This window comes from Balaenoptera borealis, assembly GCF_965194805.1.
Source record: "Balaenoptera borealis genome assembly, chromosome: 16".
Taxonomy (NCBI): Eukaryota; Metazoa; Chordata; class Mammalia; order Artiodactyla; family Balaenopteridae; genus Balaenoptera; species Balaenoptera borealis.
In genome coordinates, this window is record NC_138872.1 from 77,654,263 (window position 1) to 77,668,473 (window position 14,211).

At 44.6% G+C, this 14,211-nt stretch overlaps 2 long non-coding RNA genes across 2 annotated transcripts in view; one reads left to right on the forward strand and one right to left on the reverse strand.

Moving 5' to 3' along the window:
* Nucleotides 1–14,211, forward strand: part of LOC309612686 — a 232,787-nt gene that overhangs the window by 186,946 nt on the left and 31,630 nt on the right. The window lies entirely within an intron of this gene.
* LOC309613556 lies at nt 635–13,133 on the reverse strand. Its single transcript, XR_014235784.1, has 3 exons — nt 11,252–13,133; nt 2,520–10,516; nt 635–2,437 (listed from the first exon to the last, which is right to left on the reverse strand). It is a non-coding gene; the product is annotated as an uncharacterized lncRNA (long non-coding RNA).

Consider the following 14,211-nt stretch of genomic DNA (forward strand, 5'->3'; position numbering starts at 1 on the left):
GCCTTAATTTAATCAGGGACCGAGATGATTGGAGACTAGACTTAAGGTTCTATATGGGCTTGCCTATTTTTTGGTTCATACTTGCTCCTGGAGCATAGACCCTTAAGGTCGCAATTAAAACTCACCCATGAGTGCTTAGCCAACTTCTTGGCTCTTCCTGAAGTCCAGTATTTTTCCCTAGCACCACAAGACTGCTAAAAGTTCTATATGTATATGTATAGTTCTCTGAGCTGCCATTTTCTGCTTTATCAGCTTTTTTGTCTAGCTCAGCTTTGGATTCAGCAAATGCGGTGAAGTCAGAAGGGACACAGAACGTCTCTGTAGGTCCTCTTCTCCAAGATATCAACCCCTGGAAGTCTTTGAGCCCTGAACTCTCATATCTACCCATCCCCAAGGTAGTGCTGAAAGCTCTAGGCTGTCACTTTCTGCTGGCCATATAAGCTCCAGGCTAGGGCTTGGAAAATTCCTTAAGGACGGGAAAGCATCGCTCATGTGGCTTCTCAAGACATGGTAGCCTTGGTTGTGTTCTGACAACACCAAAAAGATCTTTTTTTTTTTTTTTAATTTGCTTCTTTCTGGATCTCATCAGGAATCCTTAGTTGCTTTCAATGAGAAGATAGCGAAGAGAAGAAAAGAGGCACATTATAAAAGGAAGCAAAAGCCCTCAATAATTTAGTTTTAAGCAATCAAAATTGCTTACTTGGATTGAAGGTTGGGAACGATGCTGCAATGTATAGCTTCGGTTACGAGCAGTGGTGTGCTGGTAAATGTTTAACAACTGGCTCTCTGAAAAAAAAAATCTCACTTGTGGTGTTTTACAATTTCTATGGTGTAAATGCTCTACCATGCCGAATTTCCAGCTACCAACATGATGTCACTGTACACAGAGTTGGAAAGAGATGGGCACAAATGACTTTTGAGGGCTGCTGCAAGCTGGCTCTAGCATACCACTCCAGTATGCCACTAGTCTTCAAAGAGACCAACTGACCATTGGTGGCAACTCAGCTGCATTGGGTTCCTTCCATCCATGAAGGGCCAGGCGTTCCTCCTTATAGAAATATATATCAAACTTGTTACGGGTTTGCTTCCCCCTCCCCACCCCCCAGAGCCTCCATCAGTCCTCTCTTTTGTGGCTTACATTCCTGATCCACAGGTATGAAATCCCATACAATGTAGCATCCATCCAGGGACCTACTTCATAGTGAAGAAGATTTGAGCATGGGCATATTGTCCACCATTGTCATATAATCTACTATATAATCTAGAAGGAAATGACCTCAAAAAATGCTGAAATAGCCTTCTATTGCTGAAGCAATACTGTGCAAGGATAGAGTGGCATCCTTCAAGACACAGCATATACATTAAATCAGAGACCTTTATATGGTACTGTGTCCCCTATGGGAAGAATATATGCATCTGGGAACAAAGAGGTGGAGTCAAGTTTGCCCCTATTTATCATTATACCCAGTGACCCACTGAAGGACTTTGTATTTTCTGTTCCTGAAATTCTGGGCTCTGCAGGCTGGTCCCCAAAGGGGATATACTTACTAGAGGGCAGCAAGAGTCCCACCAAACTACAAACTATAAGTGCTTTTCCAAGGTACTTTGGATTCCTTGTGCCCAGGAATCAGCAGATGAGAAGGGGAGTCACTAACTTGGCACCAAAAATATTATTGTGTTCTGTAAATACAGTGGTAAATAGCTGTTGGCATTCAGCTTCACACTGGAGAACAAGCAGTAAGGCATTGAGGGGAATGTGGCATAAGCGGGAGGATAGAGGCTACTCAGCCTCAGCTGATTGTTGTGTTTGTCTCAGTATTTGGAGACCTTCCAGTTTTTCCAAAGAATCCATACATTTGTAGGTTGGTATAACATCTCCTGGTTTTCAGAGGTTGGATGCTGAACCTGGGTCTGGGGTCTACACTGAGGACTGAATGAAAGATAGCTCAACTCTTTCTCCTAGGGTAGCACACTTTGTCATGGTGCAGCTGGGCTCCCTGGGAAGCAGACTCTGAGATGGAGAGGAGCATGTAAAAACTTTATTAGAGAGTGTTTTTGGAAAGGAGGAAGTGCCAGTGGAGAGGAGGAGAGAGAGGCCACCTTGGACTGAAGGAGACATTGAACTGTGTGATACTGTCTCAACGGAAGCCCCAGCCAAGCCCACGGAGAGGTCTCAAGATGGAAGGACCCTTCAGAGCCATCCCAAGTTGGGGTGAGAGGACCCAGCTTTCACACCCCCACATCCATCTGTCATTGGATGCAGGCTGGTCCAGGAAGGGGCTGTGGTCTGGGGTTCGGTAGCTCTCTGCTGCTAAGGCGATGCCCAAAGGGGGGCTGAGGGTAGATGACTCTGCTGGCAGCACTCAGAGCAGTGGAAGCAGCACGTCGTTTATCCCTGGATCACAGCATCCACTACCAATAAGAGCTCAGAGGGGACCTGAAAAAGAGAAGGGTCACCTTCTTCTGTGGATTCAAGAGGGAGAGTATTGTATTTAGAGTTAAAAACACTGGTTACTTACGAAGGGTCCAGGGTGATGTCCATGGGAACCTTGATGATCTTTACAATCTTGTTGAAATAGAATGTCAATCCTCCCCTGAGAGTGAAGACTTGAACACAGGTTTGGCATTGCCACTCTGGGAAGTATAGGCAGGACTCCACACACAAAGAATCTTGATGGTCCCCAAACCAACTCACTCACTTTACAAATGATGACACTTGGGCCAGAGAAGGGTTTCCTGATATCACATGTGGCCAATCCCTGGTAGGTTGAGAACCAGAATCAGAATCCCTCACCCCAGCCAGGGATCTCTTACTCTCTGCAACATCATGTCACCTCTAGGCTGTCCCATCTACCATTTTAGCCTTGCCATCTGGAAGCCTAGATTTTAAGTACAATTACAATGGTGACTTACATGGATACTGGTGAGTCATACGTCGTCCATCCCCTTATGAATAAGAACCAGTTAAAGTATTATGTCAAAATAATTTATGAACTGTGTCAAGGCAAAAATGAGAAATTCGATTTGCATAGAGCACTATTGATTAGCATGCTGTACCATTGCTCTGAACACCATTCAGGATGGCGTTCAAGAAACTCTGGGATGAGAGGGAGGTAGATTCACAGTGCACGGAGAGTCTCTATTTGTGAGCCAACTAAAACATATCACCAACCCCAGCTGCCTCTGTCACCCCTCCCTGTTCCCCCAGCACGACGGCACTGACAGATCTAAATATGAAGAAGAAAAATGTCTCCGGCAGGCTGTTATTTTGCTGCCTGAATTGTGTCAGGGAAGTGTAAATATAATCACATTTTATCCGCCAATCTGAAATGGATTTCAGGGGAAAGGATCACAATGTTAGGAGAAATCTCTTTCATTGTAGCATGCCTTGATCGAAAATAACTCCCTTGTTACCATCAGTAATGTGTTCAAGGAAGAAAAGAGCAGGGCAGTTCATGACAGAATTACTAGGCAATTCAATCAAAACCCCGTGCCTCGCTTTGCAGGTTATATGGGAGACAGGTAAGTCCAAGGTTTACCTCAAGAGCATGTGGATTGTTCTGAAAATCTTCATTTAAACATCGGTATCTCTGGTGGTTTACGCCGAAAACCATTGCGGAAACACTGGCCTCTCCAATGCAGACCTTTAATATCTTGGCTTGGCCAGTCCTATGCCCATCAGGAGAGCCTTTTAATTCCAGAGCAGGATGAACGGGCCCCCCTTGTTCCCTCTGAGTCCTAAACATACTGCATTTATAATGTAATCATTCATCACTTTGGTCTTACTTTTCTATTAAATGAATATATCTATACAGTTGTCAATCAGACCTTCTTTTCAACATTTGATAGTCAGGATGAGTTGAAATAATTAATTCCCCAAACAGAGGCATCTGATATTTAATTGGACTGCGGAACCTTGGTGTGTGTGTGTGTGTGTGTGTGTGTGTGTGTGTGTGTGTACACACACATATATATAAGCACGTATTCATTCAAATGCTAAAGATATTTAAAATCAGTACGAAGCACATTGACAGGCTTTTACTCTTTCTTTGCTACAATAGCCCTAAGAGCATAGATACTGACCCCCAGAGAATAAGCACCCATTTAAGGATGAGAAAATTCATGAAGGACCCTTCAGACTGTCCTTGCAGTAGCCAGCTCCCAGAGATCAGGCAGTCTGTTCCCAGCTGCTCACCGTTGTCATAGCACATGTAACGTCGCTTGAATTTAGAGCAAGGGAAAGCGGCAGAGATCACCTTAGGTGTCTGCCAATAATGTGACTTGACATTTTAAGCTGGTCTCCTATTACTTTTGAACTTTTCACTGAGAAATATCCACATGACACCTCCTCGAAATTGTCAAGGCACCAATGTAGCCCTAATCCTCCCCACTCAGGCATTAAAAGGGAAAGAAAACAGAAGTATTCATGACACAGTTACATTCTTGGATGAAATTACTGATCTAAATTTAGAACTAGGCCAGGCTTTGAGGCTTGCCCTTCATTCGAGGTCTAACGCATGAAAGACCTCGTGTCGGGGATTTTTTCAGGCTTGCTTGGAAGGGGGCATTTAACCCAATTTGATCTACAGTGAATGCATCGGGAGCTGATTCTCTGCCGCTGGGGGAACGACGCTGCCCGCCCTGTGGTGTCTCGGCACTTTGAGAGAGATTCTTTCTGATGTCAGCGGGAGCTCTGTTTCCAAAAAAGAAGCAGACAACATAGAAGAAAGGAGAGCCAGGGTCTCTGTTTCAGAAAATTTCTCCCCCGGTTTGTCAGCCAGTAACACCCACTGTGCCGAGGGCGGTGGCAATGGCATTACTTGGAGAGGGCTGGATGGGGGTTGGTGGGGTGACATTTTCTTCTGATGGGAGAATTAGGATGGGATTCTCAGCTCAGACATTTTTAAGGCCAAACCTCTTTCAGTAGAGAACAATTAGGAGAGTCATCACTTGAGGCCGGGTGGATTTTTCTACTATCTCAGCTACTTCACTAATGAAAAAAAAACAATTCCCTAAAAGCACACAAAGTCATTGTCCGTCAGTAAAAGAGAGTGAATTTGAATTTCAAATACCTTTTCTTTCACCCAGAGCCAAATGCTCAGTCAGCACAGCTGCTTCTCCCCGCCCCCCACCTCAGCCACCCCCATAAACACCCATAATCAAGGCCCTAGGTAGGGCTTAAATTAACAAATGATTGCCCTTGACAATGTCATTGAAAACAGCACTCAAGTACTGTCGGGTTCCTCTCTGCTGTACAAGGTGCATCAATTAGCTTTTGCTGCATAAAAAATTAGCCCCCAAATTAGTGGCTTAAAACTCTACCATGTATAGGTCACATGGGTGGGCAATTTGGGTTGAGTGCAGCGGGGGCTGCTGGGAGCTGCCTCTGTTGTCACGGACTGGACTTGCTCAAGTGTTTGTGGGGAGCAGGCCGTCCAGGGCCTCACTCACATGACTGGGGGTTGGCTGGCTATTGGTTAGGGGGACAGGGTAACTGGGCCAACATCCTCATCAGTCACCCAGCAGGCTAGCCCTGGCTGATTCACAAGCTGATGGATGCAGGGTTCCCACGGACAGCAAAGAGATAAAACTGCAAGTCTTCTTGGGGCCTAGGATTTGAGAGCGAGCAGTGTCATTTCTACCACATTCTAGCAAGTCGAAAGACCAGCCTGGATCCAAAGAGTGGAGAAATAGACTCAGCTCCTTGACAGAAGCTCTAAAACCCCATGGCCAGCTTTTCAATCTAGCACACAAGGATTGCTGAGGTTCATGTTTTAATACAATAAATCCCATGCATACGAACCTTCAAGTTGTGAACTTTCAAAGATGGGAACATGCTTATGCATGTCCCATCATGTAAGGCATGAGTGAAATTGCAGCTTGCCCTCTGTCTCCTGTTGCTGACGATCCTTCAGCTCTACCATCTCCCACCTCCTCTCCCTCCTCCAGTCAGTAACTCTTCTTGCCTGTTCACTCGATGCCAGCCTCTGTATGCCAGTTGTTATACTGTACTACTGTACCTTTCAAGGTACTGTACTGTAAGATTAAAAACGTTTTCTTTATTTTTTGTGTTTGTTTGTTTTTTATGTATTTTTTATTTGTGTGAAAAGTATTATAAACCTGTTACAGTACAGTACTATATAGCCGATTGTGTTAGTTGGGTAGCTAGGCTAACTTTGTCGAACTTACGAACAAATTACAAATGCGCTCTCAGAACAGAATTCGTTCGTATGTAGGGGACTTACTGTACCATGTAGTGTAGCTGAGAGTGTCTCATGAGCAGGGACCAAGTCACACTTGAGCTATGATTCGTGGCTACCTAGCCTGGCAGAGAAAAGGGACTAAACAACTGAATGCTGTTGAATGAAAGCAAGTTTTAAAATATATACCTTACAATTGTGATATAGCGCTAGGAAAATAAACACAGAAAATGTCATAAGTCAAGATAACCTTGATTACTCATATTGAGATAGAAACAGCCACTGGTCCCCTATCAGGGTTCTCCTTCTAATTGCCCTCCCAGCCTCCAAATGACAGAGGAGTCATTTTAAGACTTCACCATCTAGAAATATGTCAGGCCAAACCCTCTCTCTCCTACCTGAGACCTATCCATAGAGGATAGGTCCGAAGCTTTCTTTCCTCTCTGATGACTGTAAAGGAAATGTCCTTCTCCTTGAGGTCAGGCTGGCTCACCCTCCCCGTAGCCTTCATGGGATGACCATGTGGGAAACCAAAGCATTAACCCCAACAAAAGTGACTCCCATATAACCAAAGGGACTGTTTTCTCTTTGCATGCAATTTCCAGAGAGCGCCTCCCCATTTCCCTCTGAGGATGGTGTTTAGGACTAAGTTGAAGAAATCCCACAGGGCAGTCAATACAATTTGCCTTCAGTCCCCCCAGCTACCTTTCTCTGCAACCCATTTTCCTTCCATTCTTTTCACGTCAACCTTCCCTGTGTTTGAGAAACCCTGTGTGTGTCTGCTCTCACCCAAGTTCTCAGCTCTCAGCAAGGATAATCTATCAGTGATTTATACCTTAATGGGTTATATGAACTGCACTGCCTTTTCAGAGGTATTTGCAGTATCCATGTTAAATCTGATCTCTAATATAAAATATAAGGCTTAATTGCTTGTTAAATAAAAGCACAGCATGGCCTTAGATATTATAAAGTACCTACAAAAGATATAAATTAGTTTTGGATGGGAAATGAACTGTACCTTTAAAAAATGTGTGACCACAGAGAGTAAGGGGGCCACCTGGGATGGGGGAACTTTCTCCATAATTCCTCAAACAGAACCCTCTGATCAATTAGTTATTTGCCTCTGACCGAGGTCACACTGAAGGCTTGTAATCTTTCAAGCTGCCCCCTTGTTCAGCTCGAAATACCTCCCTTTCTTAGTGTCTTCCATCCACATTCTGATCAGGAGTCTTGAAATACAACCCGATTGGGTATTTGCCTGTGGTTCCAAGGTGAGAACTGGACTCTTCCCTGAACTGGCATGTCCCCCAAGGATCCCAGTCATCTCCCCTGGCTGTATTTGGAGCACTTTCTTTTTTTTTTTTTTTTTTTTTTAATTATTTTTTTCTTTTAATCAATTAATTAATTAATTAATTATTTTATTTTTGGCTGCATTGGGTCCTCGTTTCTGTGCGAGGGCTTCCTCGACTTGCGGCGTGCGGGGGCCACTCTTCATCGCGGTGCGCGGGCCCCTCAGTGTCGCGGCCTCTCTTGTTGCGGAGCACAGGCTCCAGACGCGCAGGCTCAGCAGTTGTGACTCACGGGCCTAGTTGCTCCGCGGCATGTGGGATCTTCCCGGACCAGGGCTCGAACCCGTGTGCCCTGCATTGGCAGGCGGACTCTCAACCGCTGCGCCACCAGGGAAGCCCCTGGAGCACTTTCTGATGTAGAAACTACTGCTCAGGTGGAGGAAGCCAGAGTCTTGACGGCATGTCCCAGGGGGATGCTCCGTGATCACCCTTGTTCTTACAAAGCATCTCTGGGAAGTCCCTGCAGAGGAGCACAAGAAGTTGACGTGATGAAGACTCAGCACCAAACACACAAAACCAACAACTAAACCCTCAGGGGTTGTTCCAGTTAAAGTTAGGGCAGGGTCTGCACTGTCCTATATGTGTATGCTTTCTCCATTAGAGTAACCATCCATTAGAGAAATAAGGGCTGAAAGAAAGATGGAAGAAAACAAATAAAATGTACGGAGCCATGACTGACTCAGTACTCCTCACTGCACCTGTGGGAAGGGGATGGATGATCTTCCCAAATAGCCAGCAAGCTCAGAGTGAGCTGAGGGGCCTGAGGCCACGCTTGGTCAGCCTGACTCTGCAGTCCACTCATTACCCCATTTGCCTCTTTGACTGTTTACAAAAACAAAGATTTTCTAGCGAGAGGAAATTAGAACTGCAAAGATCGTGGGAACCATCTAGTTCAACTCCCATGGTTTTAAAGATTAAAATATCATCCTGATTAGTAAACAGTTGTATTAGTTTCCTATTGCTGCTGCAACAAATTAAAGCCATTAAAAACTTAGAGATTGTCATACTGAGTGAAGTAAGTCAGAGAAAGAGAAATATTTATGATATTGCTTTTATGGGGAATCTAAAAAGAAATGATACAAATGAAGTTATTTACAAAACAGAAACAGACTCACAGACTTAGAAAATGAACTTATGGTTACCAGGGGGGAAGGGTGGGGGGAAGAGATAGTTAGGGAATTTGGAATGGACATGTACACACTGCTGTATTTAAAATGGACAACCAACAAGGACCTATTGTATAGCACAGGGAACTCTGCGCAATATATGTAACAACCTAAATGGGAAAAGCATTTGAAAAAGAATAGCTACATGTATATGTATAACTGCATCACTTTGCTGTACACCTGAAACTAACACACCTTTGTTAATCAACTCTACTCCAATATAAATAAAAAGTTTAAAAAAACAAACAAAAACTTAGTGGGTGAAAACAATGCAAAATTATTGTCTTGCAGTTCTAGAGGCCTTAAGTCCAAAATGGGCTAAAATCAAGCTGTCAGCAGGGATGTGTCCATTTCTGGAGGTTCTAGAGGAGAATCCATTTCCTTGCCTTTTCCATTCCAGCCTCTTGAGGCAGCCCACATTCCTTGGCTGATGGCCCCATTCATCTTCAAAGCCAGCAATGGCAGGTCTACTATTTCTCACATAACATCATTCTGACACTGACTCTTCTGCCACCTTTTCCCCATTAAAATTAAACCTTTCTTTCTTTCTTTTTTTTTTTTTTTTACAAAGCAGATCAGCCATATGCATACGCAGGTCCCCATATCCCCTCCCTCTTGAGCCTCCCTCCCACCCTCCCTATCCCACCCCTCTAGGTCATCGCAAAGCACCGAGCAGATCTCCCTGTGCTATGCTGCTGCTTCCCACCAGCCAACTCTTTTTTTTTTTTTTTAAACATTTAACACATTTTTTTTTTAAGTATTTGTTTATTTATTTATTTATGGCTGTGTTGGGTCTTCGTTTCTGTGCGAGGGCCCTCTCTAGTTGCGGCAAGCGGGGGCCACTCTTCATCGCGGTGCGCGGGCCTCTCACTATCGCAGCCTCTCTTGTTGCGGAGCACAGGCTCCAGACGCGCAGGCTCAGTAGTTGTGGCTCACGGGTCCAGTTGCTCCGCGGCATGTGGGATCCTCCCAGACCAGGGCTCGAACCCGTGTCCCCTGCATTGGCAGGCAGATTCTCAACCACTGCGCCACCAGGGAAGCCCCTAAACCTTTATTTCTTAACAATTGGGCTCACCTAAGTTTTGACTTTGGGCCCACTCAGATGATCCAGCATAATCTCCTTATCTCAAAGTCACCTGATTAGAAAACTTCATTCCTTTTGTAACCTTAATTCCTTTTTTTTTTTTTTTGCCAAGTAATCTAACATATTCAGAGGCTCTGGGGATTAAAATGTGGACATAATTGGAAAGCCACGATTCAGTCTAGCACATTTGGTCTGCTTAGCTTCACACTAGAATGTAGAATATCTTATTCCTAGATGATGCTCTTTGCCCATTTCCAATATTTTCCTATTAATGAAGAGCAAGATCATTTCTTTTCTTTCTTTTTTTATTGTTTTTGATGTGGACCATTTTTAAAGTCTTTACTGAATTTGTTACAACATTGCCTCTGTTCCATGTTTTGCTTTTTGGCCGCGAGGCATGTGGAATCCCAGCTCCCCAACCAGGGATCGAACCTGCACCCCCTGCATAGGAGGGTAAAGTCTTAACCACTGGACCGCCAGGGAAGTCCCAAGATAATTTCTAAATATCTAACTGCTGTTTCCTTCTTCCTGCGGCTAAAGTGCCCTCACATCTGAATTTTAAAAGGTCTGGGCCTCCATGAGTCAAGACTGATTTTTTTTTTCTCTGAAATCACCATTTGGCCCTAAATATAAATATAGCTAAGGGAAAGTTTACACTGCACCTTGCAAAACAAGTTTCAGAATCATGCAAAATGAAGTAGAGCTGGGGATATCAATCTGCATATGGAAGAAGGAGGGAAGGAAGGAAGGAAGGCAGGAAAGAAGGAAGGAAGGAGGGAGGGATGGAGGGAGGGAGGAAGGAAGGAAGGAAGGAAACAATTAATATATATTAAACACCTACTCTATATCACTCAGTGGAACAAGTCTATATATTTATTCATTCAGCAAACATCTATGAACTCCTTCTTGATTGACACCATGTGTCCGAGTCTAGGTTCTGGGGATACAACCCTAAATGAGATAAATAGAGTTCTTGCCCACAAGAAGTAGTGGAAGATCTAGGCAATAAACAAATACACAAATAATGTCATATGGTGAAATTGTCATAAACATATCAAGAAGGGCAGGGGAGTAGAGGGTGTTGGAAGACAGATGGCATTGCATTATTGCCCCCATGGCTCTGGAGGCAGATGCTCTTTCACCAAGGCTCAGTATGCCAGACAGAGGGATGTAAAGTGAGGAGTGCTGTGTGATTCTAGCAGCCATACTGTCCAGTGTTACATGGTCTTTGTATGTAAAAATCCCTGCACGTGGTACTTCCGTTCCCATGGCCAGTCCACAGACACATTATGACAGCCTCAAAAACAGGACAGTGTCATCTTGCGTGTGCTTCCATCTCCAGTGAGCTGCTGGGAGCCCACCTCTCTGGTCTTCTCACTGAAACTGAAGCTAATCTTACATGCAGGGACAGAGGTATACAAATAAAGGGGCTCAAGTCCTTAAAATACCCACTGCACATCCATCCTGTTTGCATCTCTGGACTTCCCAAATCTATTAAAACCCTCCGAGGTGCCAGTTTGAAGAACTCAACAGCATCAGCCAGGCCACTCTGTGGACAGAAGGCAGGAAACCAATTTACAAGAGTGCAGAGATAGTTTAAGGCCATTCCAAAGGGAGAAGTCATTTTTGCCATGGCCCTGATTCCTCCCTGGAGGGGAAAAGATAATGAGGACTCACAGCTGCTCTTTCTCAAAGGGGAAAGACCACCAGGTTTCTCTGCTGCCCCTCTATGCAGCCTTCTTCTCCAGGTGCTCTGCAGCCCAGGTGTAATGGATTTCAATGTTGTCCTACTTCTTCACTCCTCTCCTATGCACAACCTTTGCATGGGAACTTGCAATCCCTTTCCTCACCACCAGAGGTAGAGTATATTTTCTGCCCCATTGACATTGATTGGGCTTGTCCACATAAATTGCTTTGGCCAATATGATTTTAACAGACACATGCAAACAAAGGCTTGAAGCATGCCTGTGCGTTTTCCTCTTGTATTTGTGTCATTGCCATGAGAACTTGCTCTGAAGCCTGCTGGTCCGACAAGGATGAGAGCTCAGTGGAGGAGCAGGAGCAAATCCACAACTCAGAGCAAAGATCAGCCAGTTGAGTCCAGATCAGCTGACCCCCAGCCAAGTACGGGCACATGAAGAGAATAAATGAGCATTGCTTTAAGCCACTGAGTTCCAAGCTGGTTTCTTACACAGCATTATTGTTGCAATTAGCTGACTGATACACAGGGGAGTGCAGTTTCCCCTGGTATAAATCTTGGTAGCAGTAACAAATATGCAAATTAGAGCTTTGAAGCCATCTGAGGGAGATATTTTTGAGAGCAGCAGCTGAACATGGGGCCAAGTCAGTCCTGAAACATCAGCTTAGAGTCTGCACAGAAGAAGTCTTATTTACTAGAAAACACCAGTGCTGCCTCACTCCAAAGATCTGGGGTCATGCCTTCTCTAAAGCCAGCAGCTCTGCTCTGCATTTGACCCCTGCTGGACGGAGTTATTTTGGATCTGTTCGTGTGACTCTGGGGCTTAAAATAGTCGCTGCTGAGCCATCTGTCTTGGGATCCATCTCACTTCTGAAACGTGTAGCAGCTGTGGCTGAATTGAAACCAGCTCCTGTTAAGAAAGTGAACAATCTCTCAGCTTTTCTCCATCCTATGAGTGTGCCCTAGGGAGAAAATAAAATAGAGGGCATTTGGCTGCCAAAGAAGGATAAGAGCTTGAGAAGAGAACCTGGGAGAGGCTGGGTAGATAGAAAATGAAGACTGGGACGGCTGCCAGAGGGTCTGGAAAGGAGCCAGGTTACATAAAGTTCAGACAGAGATGCTGCCAGCTGGAGGTGCAGGAGTAAAGGGGTAAAGGAGAACAGGAGGGAGCGTGGCCCTTGGGATAGCAGAACAGCAAAGTGTGGTGGAAAGGTTACCAAGTCCAGGGTCAGAGGCCCCAAGCCGAAGACTCAGCTAGACCGCCAAAGTTGTCACTGTGGAATCTTCTGCAAGTCTCTGCAACTCCCAGCCTGAGCTTTCTTACCATAAAGATGGACTGAGTGATACCTAGCTCAGGTTGAGGATCGATCAGAATGATACAAAGACTAAATAAACTGTATAAACCTAAGCAAAATGTAGTCAGTCACACCCAGGTCTAGTGGCCATCTGTCTGTCCTTTTTGCTGTTTTATGGTATATTTCCAGGACTTAGCTCAAAGTCTGGTGTATACATGTATGCACACACACCTGTGCACACACACGCACTCAATAATTTAATTGTTAAATTAGTAAATGCCATTAATACACGTACGAAGAAACACGACTCAAATTCCTGGCAAAGTAAGAAACAGCTGTTGTCTTTATCCTGAAACCTTCGGAAGTTGCGTTCCAATACAGAATAGTTAATGACAGTCGACTCGCCAGTCTGACACCCATGGTAGAGCAACAAGAGCCACTGTTGCCCTGAGCAGGATCCCAGCCCACAAGAAAAAGTTCATCGCCAGTGTGGAGCTGACGGGAACCTTGTAATAATGGAATGGGGCAGGCTGCTGGGGAAAATGCCCGTCTTCCATCTCTCTTCCTAAGGCACGTGTCTTCATTGTTTGCAGGCATTTCCACATGGTGTGTACATGGGCCCCGGAACTGGACACACCTTGTGTTGCCACTTAAAATCTGTATGATCTTTGGAATGTTGCTTAACCTTTTCTCTATGATTCATTTTCTCCTCTATAAAACGAATACTAAAAATATACTTACTTCAAAGTGTTGTTAAGAGCAGGAGTCAGCAAACTATAGCCTCAGGCCAAGCCCAGCCTGCTGCCTGTTTGTCTAAATAAAGTTTTATTGGAACATAGCCAGGTTCACTTGTTTACATATTGTCTAAGTAAAGTTTTATTAGAACACAGCCAGTTTCACTGGTTTAAATATTATCTAAATAAAGTTTTATTGGAATACAGCCAGGCTCACTTGTTTACATATTGTCTATGGTTATTTTTATGCTGCAGAGTAGCTGGGACAGAGTTACTCAAACCTGAAAGAGTTACTATTTGGCCCTTTACGGAAACAGTCGGAAACAGTTGGCTAACTCCTGGTTTAAGGATTAAATGAAGTAACAAATGTAAACCTTTTAATACAGAGTCTGGAACACAGCTACAGTCATGAAATATTGTTGGTATAAAATGGGGGTAAATAGAAATAACTGCTTTTAAGTTTTTGAAGAGAGGGTTTGTTGACACAAGTCCAAGTGAGGGATGTGGATCCAGGCCCCACAGGAGTCAACAGAGGTGCCATAGGAGCCAATGGGAACCTCAGCTGGGTTGGCACAACTGGGTGTCCACATCAAAGGCAGAGGAAGAGGGACACAGAAACCTCCTGAGTCTCCAGGAGAGAGACCAGGGCAAGAAGGGTTGGGAATCATGACACTGAGTCTGGGG